Here is a 25,136-nt window from a genome sequence, read left to right as displayed (position 1 = left end):
AAGACAGACAAGAATGGGTCATAGGAAATCTTCGGAAACAACTATAAAACAAATATTAAAATGGTGATAAATACATATCCATCAACAATTACTTTAGCGTAAATGGACTAAATGCTCCAATCAAAAGATATAGGGTGACAGAGTAGATAAAAAAAAATCAATACCTATTAATATACTACCTATAAGAGACTCATTTTAGACTTAAAGACACCTGCAGCTTGAAAGTAAAGGGATAAAGAAACATTTATCATGCAAATGAATGTGAAAAGAAAGCTGGAAAGAAATACTTACATCAGACAAAATAAACTTTATTTATTTTTAAAAATTTTTTAATGTTTATTTTTGAGAGAGACAGAGACAGAATGCGAGTGGGTTAGAGGCAGAGAGAGAGGGATCTGAAGCAGAATCTGAAGCAGGCTCCAGGCTCTGAGCCGCCAGCACAGAGTCCAACGTGGGGCTTGAACTCACGAGCTGTGAGATTATGACCTGAGCTGAAGTCGGATGCTCAACTGACTGAGCCACCCAAGCACCCCCAAAATAAACTTTAAAACAAAGACTGTAACAGTAGACAAAGAAGAACTCTATATAATCATTAAGGGGACAATCCAACAAGAAGACACAACAATTGTAAATATGCCCAACATGGGAGCACCCAAATACATAAAACAGTTAATAACAAACATAAAGAACCTAATTGGCAATAATAGTAGGGGACTTTAATCCCCACTTGCATCAATGGATAGATCATCCAAACAGAAAATCAACAAGGAAACTGGATTTTTTTGAGAGAGGGAGGGCACAAGTGAGCAAAGGGCAGAGAGAGAGAGAGAGAGATAGAGAGAGAGAAAGTGGGCCTCACCTGAAGTAGGGCTTGTGTTTATCCGAAGTGGGGCTCGAGCTTACCTGAAGTGGTAAGTGGGGCTGGAGCTCACCTGATGTGGGAGTCGAACTCATGTGCCATGAGATTATGACCTGAGCCAAAGTCAGATGCTTAACTGACTGAGCCACCCAGGTGCCCAGGAAACAGTGGCTTTGAATGACACACTGGAGCAGAGGGACTTAGCAGATATATTCAGAATGTTCCATCCTAAAAAAGCAGAATCCACATTCTTTTCAAGTGCACATGGATATTCTCTGGAGTAGATCACATATAAGGCCACAAAATAAATCTCAACAAACTAAAAAAGATCAGAGTCATACCGTGCTTATTGGAGGGGAGGTGGGCAGGGGGATGAGTTAAATAAGTGATTGGTGTTAAGAAGGACAAATAATCCAGTGAAGAAATGGGCAGAAAACATGAATAGACACTTCTCTGAAGAAGACATCCACATGGCCAACAGACACATGAAAAGATGCTCAACGTCACTCCTCATCAGGGAAATACAAATCAAAACCACACTCTGATGCCACCTCGTGCCAGTCAGAGTGGCTAAAATGAACAAATCAGGAGACTATAGATGCTGGAGAGGATGTGGAGAAACGGGAACCCTCTTGCACTGTTGGTGGGAATGCAAATTGGTGCAGCCGCTCTGGAAAACAGTGTGGAGATTCCTCAAAAAATTAAAAATAGATCTACCCTATGACCCAGCAATGGCACTGCTAGGAATTTACCCAAGGGATACAGGAGTGCTGGTGCATAGTACTTGGACCCCAATGTTTATAGTAGCATTTTCAACAATAGCCATATTATGGAAAGACCCTAAATGTCCATCAACTGATGAATGGATAAAGAAATTGTGGTTTATATACACAATGGAATACTTGGCAATGAGAAAAAATGAAATATGGCCTTTTGTAGCAACGTGGATGGAACTGGAGAGTGTTATGCTAAGTGAAATAAGTCATGCAGAGAAAGACAGATACCAATGTTTTCACTCTTATGTGGATCCTGAGAAACTTAACAGAAGACCATGGGGGAGGGGAAGGAAAAAAAAGGTTAGAGGGGGAGGGAGCCAAAGCATAAGAGACTCTTAAAAACTGAGAACAAACTGAGGGTTGATGGGGGGTGAGAGGGAGGGGAGGTATTGAGGTATTGAGGAGGGCACCTGTTGGGATGAGCACTGGGTGTTGAATAGAAACCAATCTGCCAATAAATTTCATATTAAAAAAAAAAGAAGGGCAGTTGTTGTAATGAGCACTGGGTGTTGTATATAAGTGATGAATAACTAAAGTCTACACCTGAAACTAATATTAAATTGTATGTTGACTAACTGGAATTTAAATAAAGTCTTGGGAAAAAAAACCCAAAAAACAAAGTTATGCTATGCATCTTTTCTCACCATAGTACAATAAAACTACAAATCAACCACAAGAAGCAATCTAGAAAGAGCACAGATATATGGAGAGTAAATAACATGCTACCGAACAATGAATGGGTCAACCAAGAAATCAAAGAAGAAATTAAAAAAAAAACACATGGAGACAAATGAAAATGAAAACACAACAATCCAAAATCTTTGGGATGCAGCAAAAGCAATTCTAAGAGGGAAGTTTATAGCAATACACGTCTATCTGAAGAAGAAAAAAAAAGAAACCTTCAAATAACCTAGCCTTAGACCTAAAGGAACTAGAAAAAGAACAGCATACAAAACCTAAAATCAGCAGAAGGAAGGAAATAATAAAGATTAGAGCAGAAATAAATGGTACAGACACCAAAAAACCCCAGTAGAACAGATCAATGAGACCAGGATCTGGTTCCTTGAAAAAATCAACAAAATTGATAAACCTCTAGCTAGATTTATCAGGAAAAAAAGGAGAAATGACTCAAATAAATAAAATCACAAGTAGAGAGGAGAAATAACAACCAATATCACACAAATACAAATAAGATAATATTATGAAAAACTATATGCCAACAAATTGGACAATCTAGAAGGAATGGATAAATTCCTAGAAACATATAAACTACCAAAATGGAAACAAGAAGGAATAGAAAATTCGAACAGACTGATAACCAGTAAAGAAAATGAATCAGTAATCAACAACTCCCAACAAAAGTCCATGACCAGACAGCTTCACAGGAAATTCTATCAAAAATATAAAGAAAAATTAATGCCCATTCTTCAACTATTCCAAAAAATAGAAAAGGAAAGAATATTTCCAAATTCATTCTCTGAGGCCAGCATTACCGTGATACCAAAATCAGATAAATATACCACACACAAAAAAAGAACTACAGACCAATATCTCTGATGAACATAGATGCAAAAATCCTCAAAACAAAACAAAAAACAAAACAACAAAATGAATCCAACATATCAAAAAAAAATCATTCACCATGATCAAGTGGAATTTATTCCCAGGGTATAAATGTGATTCAATATTCACAAATCAATCAACATGATATATCACATCAATAAGAGAAAGAATAAAAACTATATGATCACTTCAATAGACACAGAATAAGCATTTGACAAAGAACAACATCCATTTATGACACAAACCCTCAACAAAGTAGGTTTAGTGGGAACATACCTCAACATAATAAAGGCCATATATGAAAAACTAACATCATCCTTAATTATCAACTCTCAGTTTTTCACCGAAGGTCAGGAACAAGACAAGGATGTCCACTCTCATTTGTTCAAGATAGTACTGGAAGTCCTAGCCCAGCAATCAGACAACAAAAAGAAATATAAAGCATCCTAATCAGTAAAGAAGAAATAAAACTTTCACTATTTGTAGGTGACATTATACTGTATATAGAAAACCTGAATGACTCCACCAAAAAACTGCTAGAACTGGTAAATGAATTCAGTAAAGTTTCAGGTTACAAAATCAAGTTACAGAAATCTGTTGCATTTCTATACACCAATAACGAAGCAGCAGAAAGAGAAATTAGGAAAATAATTCCCTTTTTTAAGAAAAAAAAACAGGAATTATAATTGCAACGAAAACAATAAGATACCTAGGAATAAACCTAACCAAAGAGGTAAAATACCTGTACGCTGAAAATTATAAAATGATGAAGGAAATTGAAGATGACACAAAGAAATTGAAGAAAGACATTCTATACTCATGGATTGGAAGAACAAATATTGTTAAAATGTCTATACTACCTAAAGTAATTTACACATATAATGTAATATCCATCAAAATACCAACAGCAGTTTTCACCGAAGTAGAACAAACCATCCTAAAATTTGCATGGAACCACACAAGGCTTTACATAGCCAAAGCAATCCTGAAAAAGAAAAGCAAAGCCGGAGGCATCACAATTCTAGACTTCAAGTCATATTACAAAGGTGTAGTTAGCAAAACAGTATGGTACCAGCACAAAAACAGACACAAAGATCAATAGAACAGAGTATAAAACCTAGAAATGGACCCACAGCTATATGGTCAATTCATCTTTGACAAAGAAGCAAAGAATATCCAATGGGAAAAAGACAGTTTCTTCAACAAATGGTTTTGGGAAAACTGGACAGCAACATGCAAAAACCTGAAACTGGACCACTTTCTTACAGAAGAATAAATTGAAAATGGATGAAAGACCTAAATGTGAGACCTGAAACTAAAATATACTAGAAGAGAACACAGGCAGTAACGTCTCTGTCATCAGCCATAGCAACATTTTTCTAGATATGTCTTCTGAGGCAAAGAAAACAAAGCAAAAATGAACTATTGGGACTATATCAAAATAAAAAGCTTCTGCCCAGCAAAGGGAATAATCACCAAAATTAAAAGGCAACCTATGGAATGGGAGAAGATATTTGTAAATGACATATCTGATAAAGGGTTAGTATTCAAAATACATAAACAACTTATGAAACTCACCACCTGAAAAACAAATGATCCAATTAAAAAATTGGCAGAAGACATGAATAGACATTTTTCCAAAGAAGACATATAGATGGCCAACAGACATATCACTATCACTTATTATCAGGGAAATGCAAGTCACAACCACAATGAGGTATCACCTCACACTTGTCAGTGTGATTAACAACACAAGAAACAACAGGTGCAGGCAAGGCTGTGGAGATAAAGGAGTCCTCTTGCACTGTTGGTGGGAATGCAAACTGGTACAGCCACTGTGGAAAACAGTTGGGAGGTTCCTCAAAAAGTTAAAAGTAGAACTACCCTACAATTCAGCAACCACACTCCTGGGTACTTACCTAAAGAATACAAAAACATTAACCCAAAGATACATGCACTCTTATGTTTATGGCAACATTAATTACAATAGCTAAACTATGGAAGCAGCCCAAGTGTCCACTTATTGATGGAAAAAGATGTGGTACATATATACAATGGAATATTATTCATCTATAAAAAAGAATGAAATCTTGCTATTTACAATAACATGGATGGAGATAGAGAATGCTAAGTGAAATATGTCAGCCAGAGAAAGACAAATACCATATGATCGCTTATATGTGGAATTTAAGAAATAAAACAAAGAAGCAAAGGGGAAAAAAAGAGACAGAGATAAACCAAGAAACAGACTGTTAACTATAGAGAAGAAACTGATGGTTGCCAGAGGGGAAGTGGGTGGGGGGGGGATGGGTGAATAGGTGATGGGGATTAAAGAGTACATTTATATTGATGAACACTGAGTAATGTGTTGAAATGTTGAATCACTCTATTGTACACCTGAAACTAATAGAACACTGTATGTTAACTAACTGAAATTAAAATAAAAACTTTAAAAACAGAAAATATACAAAAAGTTATAAAAAGGTGTAAAGTTACATAGTATATATCGTGCTAATATATATGTATACATTATATATACATATATTATATATAATATGTATATATATACATACATATTATATATAATATGTATATATATATATATACATACAAACATACAATGGCCCTAGTTATTCATATTATCTTTTCACCTAACAATTATTATGGGGATTTATTATTATTGTTTATGAAGACATTCCTAGTTATTTTAAGTGCTAAATATTATTTCTTGTGTGAATATAGCATAAAATATTCTATCAATCCCCCACTGATAGATGCTTAGGTGATTTCCAAGTTCCCAGTCTTAAAAACCATGCTGTAGTGTGTATCCTTATGTATGCTTCCTTGTGAACATGTATGAAAATCATTGGGTAATTTTCTAGAAATGCAATTGCTAGTTTGAAAAATATGTGCCTTGATCATTTTTATTAACAGTGGGCCTTAATATGAAGTAGCCTTTGTGTTAGGTAAGACAGCAACAGAGCATATGTAGAATTCAGTGATGTTTTTCTGTTTGTTAGCCAGATGGAAATCAGTGAATGAGACTCCCAGAGCCAAAAACTCTGTTGAGAGATTCTCACAAGTAGTGTGTAGCAAGGAGGAAGACTCATCAATGTGGCAGTGGCAGGAGGGCAGGACTCTTATTCTGATATTAACCAGGATTTTAATCTTGTAAGTTTCCTGAGACATTACAGAAAGTCCTTTGTTTGAAATACTTCAAAGTCAGAAAAAAAAAACCCAACATGTAGTTCAGAAGGTAGAGAAATTAGAAACATCTGGTAAGTTTGGTTGCCGACCTGGCTTGTGCTGACATGGAGATGTAATAACCAGGCGGTTGACTAGTCCAGTCTAATTTGGGTGAATAATATTTTCTCAGCAGTCTCCTGGCCACAAACTATCAAAAAGCAATGGGAACATGCTGTAAAGTGCCTTGATGCCCAGAACAATTACACTCTGGAAACATTCTCTTGGCTGGCTGAATGTGACCTATGACCACGGCTCAGTTCATTCCACAAACAGAATTAGTCACAGAGCACATGTGAAATAACACTCTTTGTAGGACTTTTCTTGTGTTAATTTTCTAAGTGCATGATGCCATGATGGGTGCTCACACTTTGGAGTGCTGTTTATTACCTCATAATAGCAGGGATGGAAAATAATGCAACACTTTTCTTTATATAATTATACCAGTAGCATTTTCCCCATGTGGTTATGGATTGTACTTTTTTCAGAGCTATCTTATATATGAACGAGGCCAGTATAAGAATCTGGCTTTGGTTTAACATATTTTTACTATCTTAATGTCATGCAAATAACATGCAAGTTACTTGTGTTCTAAGAAACGGATTGATTTTCAGTTCAGCCCTGTTATCTGTCTGATCACTTTCTTTTTTAAAAAAAAAATTTTTTTTAACATTTATTTATTTTTGAGACAGAGAGAGACAGAGCATGAACAGGGAGGAGCAGAGAGAGAGGGAGACACAGAATCTGAAACAGGCTCCAGGCTCTGAGCTGTCAGCACAGAGCCCGACGCAGGGCTCGAACTCACGGACCGTGAGATCATGACCTGAGCCGAAGTTGGAGGCTTAATCGACCAAGCCACCCAGGCGCCCTTGTCTGATCACTTTCTGATCCATCTCTGATCTCATGAAGGAAATTTAATTACTTCACTTTCATGTAATATGTGTGTATTTCAAACATAAACCAGTTGATTTACTTGTCACTTTGCATTTTAATTTATTTATTTATCTGTCTCCAACTAGGTGTTTACTCCTCAAAGTTAGGAGTATTTTATTTTGTAAACTACTCTTGGTGACTGTCAAAGTGCCAAATTCATAATAAGTAAAGAATAGATGTTTATAACATGAATGTATCAGTCAGCTAATCAGAGACCATGAGGTACTTTGATATAAAATCCAATCTAGCTGCTAATCATTTTTCTCCAGTGAGTACATTCTTGCATTTGGGTTTCTTAAAACTTTTTTTTTACTAATCCATATTGTTGGGTGATTTTCCAAAGGCAGCTGTGAGTTTCTGAGTATATATTCTGAAAGCATCAGTATGTAATTCTGTAATTAGTCAAGATAGACCAATTTTGTGATACCACTTTCAAAGACTTCTGAAGATTCTGTTATTTGATGGGAAGAGTTTGTTCTAACTGAAAATTATAGTGTCTTGCTTTCTCCTACACCGGGACATTATAGCCTAAGAAATGTCCTAAATACTGCATCAAATTAAAGAAGCTTCAAAAAGTATCTCTTATCAGGAATCTATTTTCTGAATTATTTGTAAACTGCATCATCAAAGTGTGTCTATCAAGCACTGACATGCAGCTAGTACATCCCTGAGTACCATACCGATTAAGTTGTCTATGTAGACCCGTGATGCAGCACAGTTGTGTTGTTTTTACAGTTCTTTTCAATTCTGGATTCTGTATCCCTCTGATTTTGCTTAGAATTCTATTTGCTTGAAAGTTGAACATGAGGTTTAGTTATTGATTCTTCCTTTGTAACTTAAAAAAATTATTTTTAATGTTTTATTTTATTTTTGAGAGAAAGAGAGAGAGAGCACAAGCAGGGGAGGGGCAGAGAGACAGGGAGACACAGATTCAGAAGCAGACTCCAGGCTCTGAGCTGTCAGTACAGAGCCTGACATGGAGCTCGAACCCACGAACTGTGAGATCATGACCTGAGCCGAAGTGGGACGCTTAAACGACTGAGCCACCCAGGCGCCCCTGTCACTTTTAATTTTCAAAAACAATCCTTCCTAGTCTGCGGAAGAAAGAATTTTCTTGGGCCCATTCTCCTCAAAGCTCCTGCCTTAACCTTTCATTTTATGTGGTCTAGCCCAATTTGATGTCAAACCTTTGTTCTTTCTTTTGTAGGAATATAGGTGCATTAAGGTATCATCAGGCAAGACACAATGATGTTATTATATACCTTTTCTGTTTCAAAAGGACTAAGGGATGTGATTCAAAATATGAAAGTCAAGATTTTATTTACAATAGAGAATGTTGGGATATATGTTAATAATAGAGTCAAGCTATGTTGTGTAGCTTTGAGAAAATTATGTAGTATTTCCAAGTTTCCTTCCTTGTCTTTAAAATATGATGAAGGTTGTAAATGATCCTGTTGAGTGTCTTGTGTAGCTGATACATAGTAGGCACTAAAAATGACAGCTAATAGAATTTAAAGCTGCAAAAAATCCTGGGAGAAATAATCTTTCTGAGCTTGGTATATATGTGACATGCATGCTGCCACTCCATGTGGCCCTGCTAATGGGTCAGTAACTTTTTCATTGTTTCTGCGTGCAGCTCTAGGATTACTTATAAGTAGCCAATGCCAGGTAACCAAAGAAGAAAAATGAGTTGAAACTGTTTTTTCATCCCTCATAGAGTCCAATCCTTTCATATTATAGGAGAGAAACCTGAGGCCTAGAGAAGTTACATGATTTCCTCAAGGCGGTATGCATTTAGTGAGTGGTCAGAACCTGTACTAAAGTCAGAACTGTTAATTCAGATCTCTTTCATTGCAATATTGGTCAGACTTGTGCACCTTCTTTCATAATAACCAGAGCCGAGACTCATTATCACTTGCCATTTTTTCTCAAGCAAATAAATTAACCCATGATTTTTTTTTTAATTGATATCTACTGGTTTATATAAATGAACCCTACTGACCACTTTACACTAGTGATTATATGTATTTTTTTAAAAGCCATGGTGTTTGATTCAAACTTTCTGTTCTATTGGCTTTCAGAAAAGAAGCCCGAGGGTCAGCAGATGTTGAAGGAGGTATAATCAAGGTAAACAATTAGATAAATAGAAGAAGTTTCCTAAGGAAGACTAACTCTAAACATTTTCCACATCTTCTTTGATCATTTGACTTTTTTTTTTTTTCTGGTCTGTTATATTATGCTGAAATTTTGGGTTTGAATCCTCTGAAGCTGGCAGCAGTTAAATTAATCCTTTTTACTGAGAACATGCTCATGCTTGCTAACAACTACAAAATTAATTTGGACTTCCTTAGCCAAAGGAAAAACAGGATGAGAAAAGACAATGCAAAGTCTCTTTTCTCATCACTTATGCCTCCACCCCCACTGTTTTTTGTTTGTTTTAGTTACATTTTCAAATATTCTCTCATTTTCCCATGTTCTGCATTCACTTAGACAATCTTCTAATAGCACAGAGGACAAACAGGAGTTCCAGAAGTGCTGACTCATCGCAGCAGAAGTCCAGTGGTTTGGCAGGAGACTTAATTTTAAAATGTTGAAATTGGCCCTTTTAAAAATAAGCCCATGGCAGCAGATGTCACTGTTGGTCCATCTTAACTTTAGGGCACTTCTTGAGCAGTGTTTGCTCTGAGCCTATGAGCCCCAGAATCCTAAGTGTTAGGCAGCAGTGTCTTGTGGGACATTTCACGATGGTCTGTAGCACTAATGTGAGGGCCAATTTCTTACCCCTGGGGCCCAATTTAACTACATAGAACTTTTAATATTATGATTATGATTCTCATTCTAATGTCATTTGCCTTTTTAAAATAGGGATCTTTTCCTCGAGGCTCAAATTGTCTTTGTTTCTTTCCTCTTTCTGTGTGTCATTTCCTAAGCATAGAACAGCTTTCTTTTTTTTCTGCTAGGACATGCTTATTTATTCATGTATAGATTTCCTGAGTTCATGTATAAATTTCCAGAATTCTTACATTCTCTAAGGTACTTTCTTCAACATTAATTTTTTTGCTGTTAACTATGATGCAGTCAACTTTCACTTTTCTGAGTAAATAATTTGTGCCAGTTGTCTGCCTATTGTCTCTCAGTTTCAGGTCCTCCTTTTTGACTCTATTCTGTGGTACTAGGACCCTGCAAATTTCATTCCTCAGGTTTTCTTGCCAGATTCTTGGAGGTTTTAGAGTGGGTCTGGAAGGTATTGGAGAGTGGGCTTTCTATATAATGAGAGAGGGTATAGACTTTTACGGTTTTAAAATTTGTACCATTCTTCTTGGCCTCAATTCCAAAATGGCAGTTCTCCTGAGATTCTGCTGGTGGCCCCAGCTATGGAAGTGACTCCAGCCTCCAGATGCTTTTGGCACTTCTAGAACAAGTCTCATTGTGTTCCCTTAGAAGTTCCAGCAACAGCCGGCCCAAGTCCCTTTTTTAAAGCATCCACTCTGGGGCCTTGATCTTGTAGCTTCTAGGTTCTGGTTTTCTCCATCTTTTCCCTTTGGTACTTTAACCTCAGGCATTGTGGCTGTTCACTGAGTGTCCTATTTTTGCATATGCAGCCATCTTAACACCTGCAGAACCAATTCCCTCCAATAAGTTCCCTCTGTTAAGTGTGGGTTTCTATTTTCTTAACTTGTAAAATCTCTCTCTCTTCTCTCTCTCTAGTCATATATATTTCAAATTATATTTAATGTGAAAAGTAGGAAAAAAGCAAGAGGCAAATTCATTGCATTGTTGTTTTTTTTTTTACTATTTATTTATTTATTTATGAGAGAGAGAGAGAGAGAGAGAGAGAGAGAGAGAGAGAGAAACAAAAAACAGAAACAAGCAGGGGAAGGGCAGAGAGAGAGAGAGACAGAGAGAGAGAGAGACAGAGAGAGAGAGAGAGACAGAATTGGAAGCAGGCTCCAGGCTCTGAGATGTCAGCACAGAGCCTGATGTGGGGTTTCAACTCACAAACCGTGAAATCCTAACCTGAGCTGAAGTCGGATGCTTAACTGACTGTAGCCACCCAGTGCCCCTGACTTTAAAGTTTATTTATTTATTTTGAGAGTGAGAGTGAGCGTGCAAGTGGGAAGGGGCAGAGAGAGAGGGAGAGAGAGAGAATGCCAGGCTGGCTTCACGCTGTTAGTGCAGAGACTAACACTGGGCTTGGTCTCACGAACTGTGAGATCATACCTGAGCTGGTTGCTTAACTGACTGAGCCACCCAACCATCCCATTGCATTGTGTTTCTGATTTATATTTAAAAAATGCTTCCCTGATTTGAGTCTTCAGCATGAGATATGTATGTGATTATTTTGACTACTTGATATGGAATATGTTTTGTGAAATGTGTATATACCTATTGATAGGATCAAAGCGAAAACTGATGTGAACATTGTTAGTAATTTCTCATCTCAAAATTTTTGCCTATGGGGTTCTAGTTAGGTTTTACAATTACTAAAATCACTTGATGCCTGTTTTCTATCCGTGATCTAATTTATACTTCATTTTACAGAAAGCAAACCAAGGCCTTGGAGAGATGAAGGGGCTTCCTTAAGGTCATACAAGTGAGTTGTTAGAAACCTAAAGCAGAACTCAATCTAGTTTTCTTTCTTTTGCCTCAAGCTGCCTTTAGTTGCTCATGATTTAACATATATCCAGTGCCAGGATTTGTTAGCATTTGGTAAGCAATGAACATAAATAATGTAATAATCCAGGGTTTCTTTGGACTAATCATAGTTACATTAATGTGCCATGCTGAGAACTTTAATTTGGAAGAGATAATTAAAGAAGTTGTTGCTTTCTATGAAAGTCAATTACTTCTTTATACTACATGTTTATTCATTCATTCACATTCAGTGAATATGTACTACTTAATTAATATGTGCTATTATTAATATGTATTAATGTACACTTATTAATATGTACTAATGTACATGTGTCTGGGTATTAGTATCATTTTGACTGTTTTAGATCTGTCAACATCCCCTCTTTCTGTTCACAGCAGTGCTTGCATAAATTGGGCTACATTAACTTATTCTACTTCCTCAATTCTTTTCTATTAAACCCCCTACAATGTAGGTTCTGCTCCTTTTCTGTTGAAACAGTCTTTGAATTCGCCAATGACCTACATATCACCCAATCCAATAAACACTTTCCTGCTTTTGTCTTGACCCACTTTCTGTTGCAATTGACATTGTTGACCACCACTATCCTTCCTGAAAACTCTCCCTTTCTTCCTAGATATTTCTCTACTAAGTTGTTCTCTGTTTCCTATTGCTAGTTCTCACATCTCCTATGTAGGATCTCAGATATCAGTGACCTCCAGATCTCTGTTCTTGGTCTTGTGCCCTTCTCATTATATTTTCTCCCCCACATGACCCCATTTTGTCTCACTTTCTGACCTTCTACCATAATTTCTGGGAATCTCAAGATTCCCAAATCCGTGTCTCTAACCTAGACCTCTTTCATAATCTCCACTGTACATCTGTTTGCTGGAAAGCCACTCCATCCACAAATAGCTTTGTTCCATCCATACCAAAGCACTTGCAGCTTTTGTTATTATCATGTTCCATATCTCTGTATTTCAAATCTTACCCCTATTTGGAATGCTTCACTTCTTGTTCACTTTCTTCATATAGTTAAATTTTTTTGAAAGCCCAACAACCTCATTTCAAATATCTCAGTTTAAATGCCTTATTTAAAACAGCTCCCTTAGTTAAAATATTTCTTTGAGAAACATTCCTGCCTGATACTCCATTGTTCATACTTCTTTTCTTGTTTTATACTTTTCTTTTACTCAGACCACAATCCTAATGCTTGACTGTTACCATTGCTTTGCTTTTCTCCCTTACTAGTTTCTTTTGGTAGTCTCCAAAGATGAATGCCATCAATATCTCATCTTCCTGTACATGTATGCTGCTTCTCACATAAAGAGAGGGAGGCTCTTTCCCCTCTTCTTGAATGTGCACTGGACTTTTGACTTGCTTTAGCCAACAGAGTTTGGCAGAAGTAACATTCTGAGATTTCTTAGTGCAGGCCCCAAGGGGCTTGCAGCTTTCTTGTCTTTACCTTTTGCATCCTAATTGCCATGCTTTAAAGATATTCAAGTTAGACATCTGAATGATCAGACGTCACAGAGACACCCTGAAGAATGAAGGCTATTATGGACATTCTAACCCTAGTTAAGCTTCCAATGAATGTAGCTATACGAATGACCTCTTCAAAACTGAGTAGTTGCTCTCAAGTCTACTTCCTTATCAGAATCATCTGGGGAGCTTTAAAAATTATTGCCTCTTGGAGGCTTTTATTTGATAGGTCTGTGCTGTAGCCCAAATCTGTTTTTAAAAAACACTAAACTACGGGGTACCTGGCTCATTCAGTCCAAGGAGTATGTGACTCTTGATCTCAGCTTTGTGAGTTTGAGCCCCATGTTGGGTGTAGAGATTACTAAAAATAATTAAAAGAAAAGAAATTAGGAAAGGCTCTTCACATTTTTGAGTTTCAATTTCTCCACCTTCAAACTGAGGATAATATTATGTATTTTAAAAAGCACTAAGCTATTATCTACAAGATATATTTCTGATGATACAAAGGGCTGTTTTGGATTGTTCAGAACACTTGTGAAGGTGGATAGAAGATAGTCTTTTTCTATTTAAACAGAGGAAATATGTACTCCCAGAGAAAGAGACAAGAATAATAGACTGGTGAAGGCATCTAGATTAACTAAACAAGGGGTTCACAAACCTGTATGCAAATCAGAATTGTCTGGGAGTTTGAAAATACCAATGTCAGTACCTACTGCAGAACAATGACATCAGAATCCCTGGGTATCAGTCACCGGCACCCACTGCAGACTAATAATATTAGAATTTCTGTGGGTGGAGCATCCACTGGTGAGAACCATCTTGAACAGAAGTTTGCAAATGGTTTCTGTAAAGGGGCAGACTAAATATTTTTGGCTTTGGTATTTGAAATATTATTGGCCACATGGTCTCGGTCCCATTACTCAACTCTGCTGTTGTAGCACAGAAGTAGCCATAAATAAGACATAAACAGATGAAAAATGCTCATGTTGTAATAAAACTTTATGTATGAGCACAAATTTGAAACTATAGTTTTCTGACCCTTGAACTTGAACAAACAACACCTAATTTTAAAAATTTTCAACTTTATTGGGATAAGATTGGCATGGACAATTGTTAGATATTTAAAGTGTACATTGTGGTGAATTGATATACATATATGTTGTGAAAAGATCCCCTCCCCATCTAGTTAATTAACATACCATTGCTTCATGTATTTATCTTTTTTTCTTTTTTTGGTGAGAACTTTTAAGTTCAAATCTATTTGCAAATTTCAATTGTATAAATGTTATCAACTTTAATCACTATGTTTTATCTGGCAACAAATTTTCTAGTCTCTGTTTCTATGAATTTGAATCCCCCACCCCTGGATTTTACATATAAGTGATGCAGTATTCGTCTTTCTCTGTCTGGCTTATTTCACTTAGCATAATGTCCCCAAGGTCCATCTGTGTTGTCACAAATGGCAGGATTTACTTCTTTCTCATGGCTGAATAATATTCCATGGTGTGTGTGTGTGTGTGTGTGTGTGTGTGTGTGTGTGTGTAGATGTATCTTTGTTTCTATCTCTATATCATCTATATCTATCTATATCTCACATCTTTATCCACTCATCTGTTGATGGACACCTAGGTTGTTTCCTTATCTTGGCTATTGTAAATAATGGTGCAATGAACTTGGGAGTGCAAATATCTCTTCAATATTCCATTTTAATTTTTTTTTTGAAATCTCTACTTTTAGGCTTATTCTTCCAATTTTTAAATATTGCCAACTAACTGAAAAAAAATTAAATGCTGTGTAAGTCAAACTAAACATGCGTCTGGGCTGGACCCAGTTTACTGCATCTGTGGAGAGTCTGAGCCATTACAGAATCAAGACAGGGTTGGGTGTGGAATCTGGGAGAGGAATGACTTTGCCAAAGAAAGCGTGTGTGAGGGAAATGACAGGAGTATAAGAGAGATGGAGCACTGGGCTAGGGAATAGAGCAGTAATGAGTCATTTAAGGAGTCAAAAGAGATCAGTTCTTCCATTTACATTTCTATTAAATAAGTTTTATTGGGAAGATGCCAAAATATTTTATAATATTATATTTTCTCTCATGTCTGTATCTTTATAGTTATTTTCAGGAAAACAAATAACATCATATGTAGATGATGGGAACTGTTAAGAACCAGGTGGTTTATTATTCAGGACTTTAGGGAGTAGAAAAGGAAAGAGTAGGGGAACTGTCTAGGAGTGGAGGATAGGCCTTGGAGTTCTGTCTGTAAGTAGAGTGGAATAGGGCTAGATGAATATGAGGAGAAAATGTACCCCAGGAATGATATTCAATATTTAGAGTGGAAAGAGAGAACTGGGATTAGACAAAAGTGGAGAATAGCCAGGAATCAAGTCCTGGTGGGCTGGGAGGTGTTTTGGCAGTGTTGGTCAAAGCAGAAGCCAAGGTGAGGTACTGAACTGGGTGGCCAAGATCAGAGCCAGAACTATTGAATACAGAGCCAGGGATCTGGAGGCAGTTTGGAAAGATCTGCAAGGGGGACTGTGCCAACAATATGTACCCCCTGGTTTGGGAGTTTTCAAGTGGGAAAATTGCTGAGTTCGTAATACATATTATGTAACATAATAAGTCTTCTTAGGCTATTCTTTAAGTCAATGTTGAATTAAGAGTTAAACTAGATTTAAAATCTGGAATTTTGGTTAAAAAAATTAAAACATCCAAACATATCATCTTTCCAACAAATGTTTTTTAAACAGACCTTTCAGCCAAGTTGCCTAAGAACAACAGTTGATGAGAACTGCACGTCTTCAAACACTGTCTACTGCAGGATGGAAACAGGAACCTCTGGGAATATCAGTGAGTCATAAAATGTTGTAAGGAACTTTCCAAAACGTTTTCTTGCTAGGATGGAGAGTTCTAATCTCATATTGGCAGGCTCTGTTGGCCACAAGGTACACTGTTTACTTTGATTCCTATTCAGCTGTCCTTCATGACCTTGGTTTATCAAGTTTTTGATATATTAGAACAGAAGACTTGCATAGAATGACAAGATTGTAACCCCTTCTGTTCTTCTGGTCTCTTAAAAGAAATACAAATAATGATCCTAATCTATGCTTCCTCTGTGAGTATGTTTAATTCAGTTGTCTTTGAAGGAAGTAGTTTGGATTACTCCCACAATTTTGAAAGCTTATAGTACTGGTAATTGAAGACATACGTTTTCTTTTAATTAAAAAAACATGTCAAAAAGCACTTCATAATTCTGTCAGAAAAGGGTATTTCTAAGTGTGGTGTGTCTGAATGCACTGGGGTCATTTAATCTAGTTTAAATATTAGTGCTTGAATTTGGAGAAATATAGACACAAATGCATATCTGATGAACATAGCTATCAATGTTAAGAATGGACCAAAAAGTGGGCCAGAAAAAAGAATACCCAATCATAAATTCTTTGAGTGTGAATAATTTCTCAATTTATTGTTTACAGATTTTTTCTATTTTTATTTAGTTTTTAAAGCAGAGGTTCAAAAGGTTTTGATTATTGTACACAACTGTGCAGTCACCACCCAAATCATTATGTAGAACATTTCCATAACCTAGAAAGTTCCCATGTGACCCTTCTAGTCATTCTTCCACCACCCCTCTCCTCCACACATTAGAAACAGCAGGGATTGGTCTTGCATGTTCTTGGACTTCATAAAAGCTGAATCATAGAGTATATACTTTCTTGGGTTTGGCTTCTTTGGCTCAGCATGTTTTTAAGATTCATCCAAATTGTGTGTTTAAGTTGTTCATTCCTTTAAACTGCTCAGTAGTATTCCATTGTATAAGTATATACCACTGTCAGTTCTTTTGATGATAAACATTTACGCTGTTCCCAATTTTGGCTATTATAAATAGGGATGTAAAAGTCATTTTGTAATGTACGTTTTAATATCCCTTAGGTAAATACCTAGGAATGGGATTCCTGCATCATAAGATTTTATAAGAAATTGCCAAACAGTTGATTATACAATTTTACAATCTTACCAGCAATGAATGGAGTTCCATATCCTTGTCATCTTTAGTATTATTAGTCTTTTTGTTTTAACCTCTCAAGCGAGATTGAAACATTAGTACATTATGTTTTTTGTGGTTTTTTTTTTTTTTTGCATTTCTCTGATTACTAATGATGTTGAGGAACTTTTTGTGTGTTTTTTGACCATCTCTATGTCTTGCTTTATGAAGTATCTCTTCAAATTTTTTTACATATTAAAAAATGTACTGGTACTGCCATCACTGGGTCGTGGGGTAAATCTATTTTTAACTTTTTGAGGAAACTGCATACTGTTTTCCACAGTGGCTGCACCAGTTTGCATTCCCACCAACACTATAAGAGGGTTCCCATTTCTCCACATCCTCACCAACACCTGTTGTTTCTGGTGTTGTTAATTTTAGTAATTCTGACAGGTGTGGGTGGTATCTCATTGTGGTTTTCATTTGTATTTCCCTGATGATGAATGATGTTGAGCATCTTTTCATTTGTCTGTTAGTCATCTTAATGTCTTCTTTGGAAAAATGTCTGTTCATGTCTTTTGCCCATTTCTTAACTGGGTTCTTTGTTTTTTGGGTGTTGAGTTTGATAAATTTTTTATAGATTTTGGATACTGACCCTTTGTCAGATATGTAATTTGCAAATATTTTCTCCCATTCCAAAGACTGCCTTTACTTTTGTTGATTGTTTCCTTTGCTGTACAGAAGAAGCTTTTTATCTTCATGAAGTCCCAATAATTCATTTTTGCTTTTATTTCCCTTGCCTCCAGAGATATGTCTAGTAAGAACTTGCTAGGCCAAGGACAAAGAGGTTGCTGCCTGTGCTTCTCTAGGATTTTGATGGTTTCCTATATCACATATAGGTATTTCATCTATTCTGAACTAATTTTTGTGTATGGTGTAAGGAAGTGGTCCAGTTTCATTCTATATGTTACTGTCCAGTTTTCTCAACATTTGTTGAAGAGATTGTCTTTTCCATTGGACATTCTTTCCTGCTTTGTTGAAGATTAGTTGACCATATAGTTGTGGGTCCATTGCTTGGTTTTCTAGTATGTTCCATTGATCTATGTGTCTGCTTTGTGCCAGTACTATACTATCTTGATGACTACAGCTTTGTAATATAGCTTGAAGTCCAGAATTGTAATGCCTCCAACTTTGGTTTTCTTTTTCAGGATTGCTTTGGCTATTCAGGGTCTTTTGTGGTTCCATACAAATTTTAGGATTGTTTTTTCTAGCTCTGTGAAATGCTGATGGTATTTTGAAAAAAATTTTTTTTCAACGTTTTTATTTATTTTTGGGACAGAGAGAGACAGAGCATGAACGGGGGAGGGGCAGAGAGAGAGGGAGACACAGAATCGGAAACAGGCTCCAGGCTCCGAGCCATCAGCCCAGAGCCTGACTCGGGGCTTGAACTCACGGACCGCGAGATCGTGACCTGGCTGAAGTCGGACGCTTAACCGACTGCGCCACCCAGGCGCCCCAACTGATGGTATTTTGATAGGGAGTATGTTAAATGTGTAGATTGCTTTGGGTAGTATAGACATTTTAACAATGTTTGTTCTTCCAATCCATGAGCATGGGATATTTTTCCATTTCTGTGTCCTTTTCAACTTCTTTTCTAAGTGCTCTATAATTTTCAGAGTACAGATCTTTTACATCTATGGTTTGGTTTATTCCTAGGTATCTTACTGTTTTTGGTGCAATTGTAAATAGGATAGATTCCTTGATTTTTTTTTTTTTCTGCTATTTCATTATTGGCGTATAGAATTGCAACAGATTTCTGTGTGTTGATTTTACATCCTATGACTTTGTTCTGGCAATATTTTGGTAAAGTCTTTTGAGTATTCTATATAGAGTATCATGCCAACTGCCAAGAGTGAAAGTTTGACTTCTTCCTTGCTACTTTGGATGCCTTTTATTTCTTTTTGTTGTCTGATTGTTGAGGCTAGGATTTCCAGTACTGTGTTAAATAACAATGGTGAAAATGGACATCCAGTCTTACTCATGACTATAGAGGAAAAGCTTTAAGTTTTTCCCCATTGAGGATGATAATAGTTGTGAGTCTTTCATATGTGGCTGTTGATGTATGTTCCCTCTAGCCGTACTTTGTTCGGGTTTTTTGTCAAGAATGAGTGCTGTATTTTGTCAGATTCTTTTTCTGCACCTACTGAGAGGTTCTTATCCTTTCTTATGTTACTGTATGTCACACTGATTGATTTGCAAATATTGAACCACCCTGTAACCCAGGAATAAATCCCACTTGATAGTGAATAATTCTTTAAAGTATTGTTAGATTAGACTTGCTAGTATCTTGTTGAGAATTTTTGCATCCATGTTCATTAGGGGTATTGGCCTGTAATTCTACTTTTTAGTGGGGTCTTTGTCTGGTTTTAGAATCAAGGTAATGCTGGCCTTGTAGAATGAGTTTGGAAGTTTTCCTTCCATTTCTATTTTTTGGAACAATTTGAGAAGATAGGTTTTAACTCTTCTTTAAATGTCTGGTAGAATTACCCTGGAAAGACATATGGCTCTGGTCATTTTTTTGTTGGGGGATTTTTGATTCAATTTCGTGTTTATGGATCTGTTGAAATTTTCTACTTCTTCCTGTTTCAGTTTTGGTAGTTTGTGAATTTCTAGGAATTTGTCCCTTTCTTCCAGATTGCTCAGTTTTTTGGCATATAATTTTTCATAATATTCTCTTATAATTGTTGGTGTTTCTGTGGTGTTAGTTACGATCTCTCCTCTTTCATTTATGCTTTTATTTATTTGGGTCTTCTCTTTTTGATAAGTCTGGCTAGGGGTTTATCAACTTTATTAATTCTTTCAAAGAACCAGCTCTTAGTGTTGTTGATCTGTTCTACTGTTTTTTTGTTTGTTTGTTTTTTGTTATTTGTCTGTTTCTATAATGTTTATTTCTCCTCTAATCTTTATTATTTTCCTTCTTCTGAAGGCTTTAGGCTTTATTTGCTATTCCTTTTCTAGCTCCTTTAGGTGTAAGGTTAGGTTGTGTATTTGAAACTTTTCTTCCTTATCAGGTAGACATGTATTGCTATATACTTCCCTCTTATGACCACTTTTGCTGTATCTCAGAGGTTTTGGACTGTCATGTTGTCATTTTTATTTTCTTCCCTATATTTTAAATTTTCTTCTTTAATTTCCTGGTTAACCCATTCATTATTTAGTAGAATGTTCTTTAACCTCCATGTATTTGTGGGTTTTCCAAATTTTTTCTTGTGACTGACTTCAAGTTTCATAGTATTGTGGTCTGAAATTATGCATGGTATGATCTCAATCTTTTTGTACTTGTTGAGGTCTGATTTATGACCCAGTGTGTGATCTATTCTGGAGAATGTTCCATGTGCCCTCGAAAAAAATGTGCATTCTGTTGCTTTAGGATGAATATTCTGAACGTGTCTGTTAAGTCCAGTGTGTCATTCAAAGCCATTGTTTTCTTGTTGATTTTCTGCTTAGATGATCTATCCATTGCTGTAAGTGGGGTGTGAAAGCCCCCTGCTATTATTGTATTATTATCAATGAGTTTCTTTATGTTTGTTATTGATTTATCTATTTGAGTTATTTCAAATTGGGGGCATAAATATTTACAATTGTTAGATTTTCTTGTTGGATAGACCCCTTACTTATGATATAATACCCTTTTTCATCTCTTGTTACAGTCTTTGGTTTAAAATCTAGTTTGTCTGATATAGCTGTGGCTTTCTTTTGATGTCCCTTAGCATGATAGATCGTTCTCCATCCCCTCACTTTCAATATGGAGGTGTCTTTAGGTCTAAAATGAGTCTCATTTTTTTAAAATCAATTCTGATACCCTGTATCTTTCGATGCGAGAATTTAGTCCATGTATAATCAGAGTAATTATTGGTAGATAAGAATTTAGTGTCATTGTATTACCTGTAGAGTTGCTGTTTCTGAGAGATTTTCTGTGTTCTTTTCCAGTCTTTGTTGCTTTTGGTCTTTCCCATTTAAAGAGTTCCTTTTAATATTTCTTGTAGGGCTGGTGTAGTGGTCACAAATTCCTTTAGTTTTTATCTGGGAAAGTCTTTACCTCTCCTTCTGTTCTGAATGACAGCCTTGTTGGATAAAATATTCTTGGCTGCATATTTTTTCTCTTCATCGTGTTCAATATATCATGCTACTTGCCTTCTGACCTGCCAGGTTTTTGTAGAGAGATCTGCTGCTGACCTGATTCATCCTCCCTTGTAGGTTAAGGATTTATTTTCCCTTGCTACTTTCAGGATTCTTTCCTTTGCTCTTTATTTTGCAATTTGTACTATGATATGTCTTAGCATTGGCTGGCTTTTGTCGAATTTGATGGGGATTCTCTGTACTTCCTGATTGTGGATGACTGTTTTCTTCCCCAGATTAGGGAAGTTTTTAGCTATAATTTGCTTAAATAAACCTCTGCCCCTTCCCCCCTCTCTTCTACTGGGACTCTGTTGACATAAATGTTATTATGCTTTATGGAGTCCCTGAGTTCCCTCAGTCTACACTCATTATCTAATACTTTTCTTTCCCTCTTCTTTTCAGCTTCATTATTTTCCATAATTTTATCTTCTGTATCTCTGATTTGTTCGTCTGCTTTGTCCATCGTCATTGTCATTGCAACTAGTCAGTTTTGGATCTCAGTTAATAGCATTTTTTTTTTTGTTTGTTTAGGACTAACTAGTTTTTAGGTCTCTTATCTCCACAGAAAGGGATTCTTTAGTGTCTTCTATGATTTTCTCAAGCCCAGATTGTTTCCTTATGATTGTTGTTTTAAATTCTGGTTCGGAGTTATTACTTATATCTATTCTGATTAGATTCCTGGCTGCAACATCTTCCAGTTCTCTTTTGTTTGTATGGATTCCCCTGTCTTGGTATTTTGTCCAGGTCTCTGTCTTCTGTGTATTTTAGGAGAGCCTGTTATGTTTCCTGCTCCCGAGAGTAATGGCCATGTTAAGAAGAGGTCATACACTGTCCAGGGCCTGGCACTTCAAGAAGATTTTATGGTGTATGCTGTGTTCACCCAGCTACTGTGTTTTGGCTGCTCTTTCCCTCAGATCAGTACTCTGTAGAGCTTCTCCTTGCCTGGAGTGTTTGGACCTGTTCTAGTGTGTGGTGCATTCTAACTAGGTGTGTTTTGGTCTGCTTGTTAGAAAAGGCTAGATTCTATTTTCCCTGGACCAGCACTTTATGATCAGTAGACTTGGTACATGTTGGGGGTTTGTGCTCATCTTCTCTGGGAGAAGCCTGCTGCACTGGTTCTCAGGCAGACTTGCCCTTGTAAAGATGCACCTGCAGGGTGCAGTGATAGGGCTTGGTGCAAGCCACTCCAGCCTCCATTGGGGGTGCTTTATTGATCACTGAAGTCTATGCTGATGGGCAAGGGGAAAATGGTGTCATCCCACTGTCTCATCCCCTGAGAGGGGAGTTTGCACCCACCACCATTCAGGAAGCCCTCACAGAAGAGTGAACAATCTCCCCTCTCTGTCCCAGGCTTCTGTCAGAACCTTGCCTTCATCCTTTCTGTGTCTGAGCCATCCAGCTCTCTGGTGGTACAGTACTCCTGTATTTTATTTCAGGTGTGTGACTGGGTTTCAAAGTTCCAAATTTTAGGGACCAGGCAGGGCTTAGACCCAAGCTAATTCTCTGGGGGGGGGTGTCTCACTACACTGTGGAGAGTGCCAGTTTGTCCCAGAAGAGTAGTTGCATGATTGTGTGGGGCTGAGTATGCAGTAAAGTGGAGTGTAAAGCTGGCTTCTAGGTTAGCTCCTTTCACTAGGTGCCTCTGCTTTTATGCTAATTAAAAGGACCACTCAATGACATCCCCTTCTTTTTTGTCCCCTGAGAGACCGTGCCACCTCTCCCAAATACACTCCAAGAAGGTGAACTGTTTCTCCCCATGTGACCCAGGAGATCCTAAGAGCACACTGTCCATTCCTGGGATCTGCCCTCCTTCATCATAGTAAGCCCACCAGACACAACCCCAGCCCCATCACCACTAAGCCCACCAGACACAACCCCAGCAATGGTGTAGACTTCTAAAGCTACAATTTGAGCTTTACTGCTTATAAAAACTTGCGATAGTCAGCCCCTCTCCTTTGCCTAACGTTTTTGGGGAAGAGTTTTTCTTGTGCAATCCCCTGTGCACTGCTTTCAGTCTTTCCCTCTCCTCTCTTTCTCTCTTGCTCCTCTGTCTGTGATCAGGGCTCTTCCTCTCCACAGCATCTGCAGTTCTTCTTCCAATCAACTCTGAAGCTCCTACTTTCCACCATCTGGCCATTTGTCTCCCTCTCGATGTGCGGTTTGTTCTCTCAGTCCTCATATTGTTTTTTGGCTGTTCACAATGATTTGATATTTTTCTGGATGTGTTTGAGGGACGAGGAAAGTATAGGGTTCCCCTACTACTCCACCATCTTAACTCCTCTGCCTAAAGGTTTTATTTTAAAGTAATCTCTATGTCCAGCACGGGGCTCAAACTCACAACTTCGAGATCTAGAGTTGCATACTTCACTGACTGAGCCAGCCAGGTGGCCCTTGCAACCTGCTTTTTAAGCTTAATGATGCTTTGTAAATTTTGACTTGCTCTAATTGCTTTTTTTTAAAGTTCTTATTTAAATTCCAGTTAGTTAACACACAGTGTAATAATAGTTTCAAATGTACAGTATAGTGATTCAACACTTTCGTAGAAAATCCAGTGCTCCAATAAATGAACATAGGTGAAGGGAAGGAAAAATGAGATAAAAATAAAGGGGGAGATAAACTATAAGAGACTCTTAACTCCAGAGAACAAACTGAGGTTGATGGAGGGGAGGTGAGTGGGGGGATGAGCTAAATGGGTGATGCATATTAAGGAGTGCACTTATTGGGATGGGCACTGGGTATTATATGTAAGTGATGAATCAATAAATTCTATTCTTTATATCAAAAAAAAAAAAGAAAAGAAAATCCAGTTCTCATCACAGCAAGTGCACTCCCTAATCCCCATCAACGAATTTACCCATCTCCCCACTCACCTCTCTTCTGTTAACTATTAGAAAAATATCTATTCATGTCTTCTGCCCATGTTTTAATGGGATTGTTAATTTTTGGGTGTTGAGTTTATAAGTTTTTTTATATATTTTGGTAACAGTTTCTTCTTTATAGTTAAGGGTCTGTTTCTTGCTTTGCCGCGCTCTCTCTTTTTTCCCACTCTATTTATTTGTTTTGTTTTTTAAATTCCACCTATGAATGAAATCACATGGTATTTGTCTCTCTTTGATTGACTTTATTTGCTTAGCATAATACTTTCCAGGTCCATCCATGTTGTGCAGATTGCAAGATTTCATTCGTTTTTATGGCTAAGTAATATTAACATATATATATGTATCTATATATATTCATGTCTGTCTATCTATCTATCTATCTATCTATCTATCTATCTATCTATCTGTCTATCTATATCACATTTTCTTTTTCCACTCATCAGTTGATGGAGGTTTGGCTGTTTCCATAGTTTGGCTATTGTAGATAATGCTGCTATAAACATTGGGGTGCATGTATCCATTTGAATTAAGGTTTTTGTATTCTTTGGGGTAAAAACATTTTAGTGCCATTGCTGGATCATAGGGTGGTTTTATTTTTAACTTTCT

The 25,136-nt window shown here is 36.9% G+C and overlaps 1 long non-coding RNA gene across 2 annotated transcripts in view; it reads left to right on the top strand.

Moving 5' to 3' along the window:
* LOC106979725 (uncharacterized) overlaps nucleotides 1-25,136 on the top strand; it is a 201,848-nt gene that overhangs the window by 79,233 nt on the left and 97,479 nt on the right. For both annotated transcript variants that reach the window (XR_008295483.1, XR_008295484.1), the window contains exons 3-5: nucleotides 9,456-9,501; nucleotides 11,917-11,968; nucleotides 16,238-16,337. This is a non-coding gene — a long non-coding RNA (uncharacterized LOC106979725). The remainder of the gene's footprint in view (nucleotides 1-9,455; nucleotides 9,502-11,916; nucleotides 11,969-16,237; nucleotides 16,338-25,136) is intronic.

The sequence above is a fragment of the Acinonyx jubatus genome, chromosome C1 (genome assembly GCF_027475565.1).
Source record: "Acinonyx jubatus isolate Ajub_Pintada_27869175 chromosome C1, VMU_Ajub_asm_v1.0, whole genome shotgun sequence".
NCBI lineage: Eukaryota > Metazoa > Chordata > Mammalia > Carnivora > Felidae > Acinonyx > Acinonyx jubatus.
Note: the sequence above shows the minus strand (reverse complement) of the source record. Positions and strands in the feature narration are given on the sequence as shown.